Here is a 7,862-nt window from a genome sequence, read left to right on the forward strand (position 1 = left end):
TTCTGGGCAGCTGCTCAGAAGGGGTTCTGAGGAGCTCTTTCCAGAGCCGATGGGAGGAAGGTGTCTCACTCCTGCCTCAGACTGATTGGTCTGGAGGATTTGATAGTGCATCATATACATGCTGGATCAGGAAACTTATACAGCAGTAGTTGGGTGTTAGAACATGAGATTTTCTGCTGCACCTTTCCATCTTGTGCAAGCTCATTGTTGTCCCACCCCGATCATCTTGTTTGTTTGACCTTTATCTATGCTGAGTCACTCTTTGCCCTGAAAAAGTTGTCACTGGTTTTTGCCCATAGGTACTTCTGGTTTTAGTGAAGTAGCGCATTACAATGGACCCCACCTAAGCCTTCTGTCTCAGCCATGACTCTGCCACCTCCAGAGATTTGCTTGTGTTCCACTTCCTGCCTGTTTAAATGTGGATACCCGTGGTTGCCATTTTTAGGTTTCTGGGTTCCCTGCACTAAAAGGCTTTCTACATCTGTGACACCATGAACTCTGTGGTAAAGCCACTAAAACCTTCAAGATGTAGATGCTGATCTTGCTCTCCACAGAGACTGTGGTAATGGGCACCTCAAACACTTACAGAGACCACAAGATCTAGGGTAGTATGAAGTGCTGGTAAATTCAGGTCTTGAATCTCCTGGGAAGTTCTGATTTGTCCGTCTTGGTGAACCAGGCCCCAAGTTATTCTTCAACTTAACTTAAACTTACCCTAGCCCAGGTGATGAGCTTCACTAGTCCTTGAAGGATCCATCTGCTGCTTGGGACTGAGCTGATGACCATAAGGTAGGCCATGAAGGCTGTCATGGCCTACCTTGAGAGAGAGAGTTGCAGTCTGCATTGATGCCTTTTTCAAGCTGATGGTAGTCTGATGTCCCTGACCCAGCAGTGACTGTTAGTCAGAAGTTGTTATAATACTCAAGGATGAGGTTTTTGATTTCACTGGGAATATGGTGTCAGTGTGGAGCTAGCTCAAGACGTTTGCAGGGTATGGATCTATACGGGTTTGCCAGATCCAGCCACAATACAGTTAAGTCCCCTTTTCCTTTGCATGCCACCCGACAACTCCCGTACTATTTTTAACAGAGAAGAGACTGAGCCTGACTCTGTTGTTATAGGATACTTTCGAATGCACAGTTCTTGATGTACTATGGATGGTGTATGACCAACAATATCAGGTACAACCAAAAACATTTTTCCTCAGTGGCAAATATACTGCAATTATTAATTTTCAGCCTCTAATAACTAATGATTAACAAATATTGATCTTTAGTCATACTGCATCTTGTGATTGACTGTAAATCTGCTTATCAGTGTTATTTTTCTTTTCTTTTCTAGAAGCAGTTTCCTGCTACAGCTTCTACATTTGACAAAAGTGGACTCTTAGGAGTCCCCTGTTGTCCTTGAGACCTGGCTAGGTTCGCCCAGTTAATGGCTATAACTGGACCATCGGCACAGCTAACATTGCATTCACAGTGATTTAATCCGATATGCTAATCAGGCATCAACATAGCTAGGACAGACACTTATATGTTAACAAGGGATATAACATTCATACTAAAAGCAGGCAAATGTATATTACACAGGGGATTATGTATGTTCATAACATACTTGCACTTTGTTTATTGCTCTTTTTATCTGTTGTGCCAGGAGTGCTCTGTTGACCAATGGGACCAGAAAATAAAAAGAACTGTCTGAAGAAGGCTTCTGATAAACTATTGTGTTCTATACATCACATGAGTATTTTCACTTCTTTGTACTGCCTCAGTTTAATCCTTGTTTGGACCATTAATTTGTTGTTCACTTCCTCTTCATGTATAAATATTATAGCTTAAAACCAGTTTCAATAAACTTGCTGTTTGTACAGCAGATCCCCTCCCTTGCCAAAGTGTTAGATTAATTACTTTGCTTTAATGGGCCCCACTACTGGGTACTAGTAATTAAAAGATAATGATTGGTCCCTTTGAATGTTACAAATAAAGATGCACGAACTCATTTGTGTTATTCAGGTTGTTCAATAAAAGATTAAGCTCAGTGTGGGGGAGTGGAAGCTGCGGTGGGGTTGTGTAGGAGCTACTTGCTATTTCAGCCAAATTATCCAAGCCTTCCTCTGTTGTCTTTGCTCTCAGGAATCCATATCTGATAAACTTTGGATTGTCACACTTGATAAGAATAATGAATGAACACTGCTGTTCATTGGCATTCATTTTCATGACCCGCTATGCTTTAAATAGCTGGAGGAAAATAAAAGTGAGGTCATTTTACTTTTATATTGGGCACTGTATCTCTTTCCTCTACTTTTTTTATTGGAAGTTGACAGCTGTGTTTGGTCATGAAAATTAGTTCAGTTTTCCTCAGGAGGATTGTTAAAACTCCCCATGACCCTGCTTTAAATATGAAAGTGTCGCATATCACAGTGAAGCCACTACATGTTTTATTCGCTTATAAATGAAAGCTGGCAGTTTGAGCTACACAACAACAATTGACAGACTAAACATAAGGATCATATGGAGCGTGTTTCTATACATAAAAAGGTGTGGCATACTCTACTCCTTAAAGAAGTAACCAGAACAAATTTAAGGTGTTTGGATAGATGTTTTAATGCCATCACTTTATTCTTCTGTTATAATCTCTTATATACTCGGATGTTTTTTCTTTGAATTGAAAAGAAGACTTTTGTGTGAGGTCACATTTAGGGTTGTTTTTACATCAATACTGTAAAGTTGAAAATCCACCAATCCCGTGACAGCTCTTTGCAAGGTTGACATTTTCTAAGCATGGTCTAAACTGATATACTGTAGTTTTGATGTGTAATGTTTTTTTTTATAGACTTACAGACCCTGCTTTGAAGGCATCATTTAGCTCAGTTCTCAGATTCTCCTCAGCTGCTCAGGGGAACCCTAGATGTTGAGGATCCATCCATCCATCCATCCTCTTCTGCTAATCAGGTTGCAGGAGGGCTGGAGCCTATCCCAGCTACCATAGGGTGAGAGGCAGGATACACTCTGGACAATGTACCATTCTAATGGAGTGCTAAGACAGAGAGATGGACAACTATTCACACTCACTTTCACACTCATGGGCAATTTAGAATCACCAGTTAACCTAACCCCACTTATTGTATGCCTCTGGATATTGGGAGAAAGCCTGAGTACTCAGTGTGGAGTTGGCATAAAGCACCAAAATACATAAAAATATATAAATTTCCCACTGATGCCCAAACTTCAAGACAGCCTCTTTGTGAAAGTTATGAGATTCCCCAAAGTCAAAGGCAACTGGGAAATCTTCAGTAAGCATACACTTAATTTGTGATCAGTCAACATGGCTCTCAACGTGTCTCAGGGGCTCATTTTATTTTGAATCAAACATCCCTGTCATTGTCTTGATTAACTAAAGGAGAAACTGTTTGTCAAGTAGCTGCTTTATGGAAAAAAATAAAATAAAATAAAAAATAGTGCTTAAGAATGGAACTTTTTATCTCAGTTTCACGGCCTTTGTTACATTTACAAACCAGTTAGTATGACGAACTGTGCTTTGGTTGATACAGTGCATTTTCTTCCACTGCTCAGTCATGTATTGTCCGGCACGAAATATGGTGGCTAAATGAGACAGATTTAAGAGTACAGATGTAAAGGAAACATCAAAATGTGTTTTTACTCTATGCGGTCATATATTACTGTAGTATAAGAAATACTTTCTGCAATCCTCATGGGAAGCTTTAGGGTATGTATTTACTGGAAACAGCATATACACATGCCTGAGATTGGTACTGATTTAACTTTTGCACAAAAAAAACAAAACAAAAAAACTTTTTAATAACTGTGTGTGTGCTGGGGGGTGGAGGGGGGGCTCATTTTTCCTCTGAGCAAGTCTAGCACATTAGCTGGACACTTTTTCCTTCAATTATATCTATATTAAGCCTGACTAAATCCAGATTTAATGCCAGAAGTCTTCTTTTGTCATCTAGAATGATAACTGAAGTTATATATATCATGCATCAGCAGAACTATGTGGATTTCATTTGCGAGTTTTCCTCAAGTCCTAAAAGCAGCATATTTTTATTTTATTTTATTTTTATCATAAATGATAAATAGGTTAAAGGCATCAAATTTGACGTCAAGAAGTGCATCTGTTAAAGGAAATGACATTTGATTTTCATATTTCTTAATACAACACATATAATGCTCAGTACTTTAAACAGGAAATGTAATTTCTTGCCCACAGAGTTCATGTATTACTCCCACTAGCCAACTGCAACAAGCCACAGACAGATGGCTAGATTTGCCATTTGTGAGTAGTGTGCATCATGTGACTTTGAATTTTTGGTAATTGAACATGAGATTTTAAAAAAAGAGACCAAAGGACTGCTCACGACTGATTGGGCAACGATCCACTGTCAGGTGCCACAAAAAATGAGACGCAATGGAAGGACTCACAAACAAAACAAGTAATTAATGCCTGCACCTGAAAGGCACCGTGTTATACGTAGACTAGCACACTTGTACTTGCATCTCAGCAGGAGAAGAGACATGGAAAAGGCAATGGAAAAGCACTGCTGCGTTCAGTCCTTCTTCCTACTGTTTGTCATCACCGGACACACTGGGAGCGTGAAAGAAATGCTTCCCAGCCATATGACAGCATGTACCTCTGTGATGTCGAAAAATGCTCATTAATTTTTTCGCGCTGTCATATCTGACCAAATAATTTTTTTCCCTTTTATCTAAACTTGCATGTTTACAGCCAAAGTTAGGATCCTATTTTTACATGTTATTTATATTATTAATTTGTGAGTTCCATATTTTTGGGATGAATACGAATGTGCAGTAACACTGATTGGTTTCTTGAGTGAGTAACACTCAAAGTCAACAAGTGTTCCTTGTTTTCCTTTAAATATTCATTAATGCTCTTAAATTTACAACACCATGTGAAAGAACACACAGATAACTAAAAACTTAAGCAACTTTTAAGGGTTTCAGCTCTTTTTAAAACAACAAAAACAACATTCCAGCCAGTAGCTGAAGTGGTGAAAAAAATATATGTGCATGAAACTAAATACTGAAGCAACCTGCTGATTTTTAAGTTCTTTATGAAATGCTGAGATAAGTGTTTTTGCTGCTGCTACCTAGGTGTTTTTTTTTTTTTTTTTTTTAAATGAATCAATCAAGAAGCATTAGTAAATGAACATATCATTTAAGACACTTGGTTATTCCAAGGAGTGACTGAGCCCATCAACTGGCCAGGAAAGTGTTTTAATAAGGTCAGCATTGATGCGTTTTCCCATAGAGTTCTATAGGATTGGAAGCCTGTTTGCACACACTGGGGTTGCCTCCTGGTGGCCACTAAAAAGCATGCAGCTATGAGGTTGATTTGGCTTCACCTTTCAGACTAGCAATCTAGGCTGAAAGGTGAAAGGTTAGCACAGGTTAGCACAAAAAGACAGATTTGTGCTTGGTCTATTTGTTTCTTTGTTGTAACAATGCTTCTTGGCAATAAATCTTATACCCTTGGAAAGCCCTTTTATGTCCTTTTTATTTTTCGTGTTTTCACCTCTCGGCATGAAGCCCCGAAAAAGAAATGAAGTTCCTCTAATGACCACTTGAGGCTGGCTCTAAAAGCGAGTCAGTCTCAGCAGATTCATGTGTTAAAATTTTCAGTTTTTGAAAGCTTTTACAAACTAGTAAAAAAAATTTGGGCGTCTTAATTATTATTTTATTTTTTCAAATGAGCAATCCATCGTGATACTGGGCTTCGTGACGTGGCAACTTTCCTTACACCTGCTGTTGAAGTCTGTTATGGCTCACCTCGCTAGTTTGACTTTTGTGGCGTTTTTGGGAGGATTTTAATGAAATCGTCTGACATTTATATTATGGCTTTCTGTATGTTACAGCCTGACGAAGAAGCGAGAGGTGAGCTTTCAGCTGTCTAATTATGTATCTCGGTGCACCTGTGCATTTATCGATGCAGCTTGCTGACCAAATTAGCTAGCACGCACGAGCAGCACCCTGTAAAATATAATTAATGCTAGCTAAAAAGAGAACTAGATTATTAAATTAATAAAGAAAACACTAAAATTATACTTAAAAATTAGCTAGCATTAATGTATTAAAGACCTTTTTTGTATATCATTTGCCAGTAGATGATGGTCCAGAATGACGCCAGAGGTCAAAAAAAGTAAACTAACCCATGAAAGGGACACTTGTAATTTTTTTTTCTTTTTGTTTGTATTTGAAACCATTTAAGACAGTGTTCTTGCAACTTTTTGGTTAAGTAAAATCCATATTCTTCTACATTATTTTTGAATTTTTGTAAACAGGAAATGCGCACAGGATGTGGGATCTCATTCTGAGGTTTGGTTCAGTCCGGTCTAGTCTGGTCAGGTAGGCACTTGTTTCTTGCAACTTTCTGTGAACATTGTGTCTGAGAAATTGATTGATTTTCTGACACTGTTGTGTATATTTTGTAACACGATAACCATATCTGTTTTAATGTGTGCATCAATCAGACTCGTGATGGATGGTAGACAAACACATTTTTGAAAGTTCCTGTTTTTAGTGTGACAGATACAAGATTGCCAACCATTACGCCAAGATGGGATATTGTCATTGTACTTTTAATTCAAAGTCTTCTGAGATTTAAAAAAAAGTGTTAGAAAAGTGGTTTTGAAAACACTGAACAGGTAATTGCAGATAGCACTCTCCATAAATGGCTTTTGATTTCAACTCCAGGCAAACAGGAGCTTTCCATTAACAGCATTTGGCAAATCAACATCTTGAGGTATAATTATAAACATGTTTCCAAGAGAAAATGCTGTAATGGTGGCTAGACAGCATGTGTTGATAATTACATTGTGGATAATGGACAGAGGATAGTAGCACATTGCAGGCGGTGCTGGACCCAATGGGCCATGATAATTAACCAAAATCTTAATGACATCGGGAAAAATGATTCCTCCCCAGCTCGTATATGATAAATGTTTAATGTTTCATTACAATAATGATGGGAATGCAAAATGCCAAACCACTGAATGTCAAACTTTTGTCACTGTTGTCTTGTAATTAGAGAAAGCTCCAACTGTCTTAACAATTTCCCAGAGCAGCCTCAGCCAGCATTTAGCGCACTCATGAATACGTGGTGACAGGGAAGGGAATTGTATGGAGAGCATAGCCAGTTGCAGAGTCTAACAGTAATTTAGCGCTTGTGTCCACTGTGTGAATCTTAATCCTTTTGACAATTAAACAGTTAAAAATAATAGATCTTTTTACAGCATGCTATCCTTTGTGTATATATGTTTCTTGTCATCTGCAACTTAGCCTGCTGGAAAGATAGCACTTTGTCTATTGTAGTATATTGTAGAAGTGACAAAGTGAACCACAGTTGTCTTGGAGAAATGCATTAGTCAGGTTATTTTGACCATCCCGCCTCTCTGTAAGATTGCTCTACACAGTCGAGAAATCCCTGTTCAATTTCCGAGCTGGCTGTTTTAACCCACATAGACTCCAGTGGGAGACGTGATCAATACACTGTACTTGACTATCATTATCAAGACTTATATCTCCTTCAGTTCAGGGCCCATTAAATCAGAGGACCACATTTTTCTGCCCGGTGTCTCACCAAGGCTCTTGAGTCACATTAAGGTCTGATTTACGCGTCTTTAATGATGGGCCACTCTTAATTAGCTGGTGGCACAAAAACGCAGCCGCTTCTGAAAAGGATGACCATCTAAGACTCTGGAAGATGTTTGCTTCAGGCCACACTCAATCTGTCATCCGTATCAAATCGTGCTCACTTTGCAAAAACAGCTTCCACTGGTGACTGTGGCTATACCTCATATGTTGAGAGATGCCAGAGGCAATAATGAA

This window comes from Neolamprologus brichardi, chromosome 1 (assembly GCF_056152115.1).
Source record: "Neolamprologus brichardi isolate AB-2024 chromosome 1, ASM5615211v1, whole genome shotgun sequence".
NCBI lineage: Eukaryota > Metazoa > Chordata > Actinopteri > Cichliformes > Cichlidae > Neolamprologus > Neolamprologus brichardi.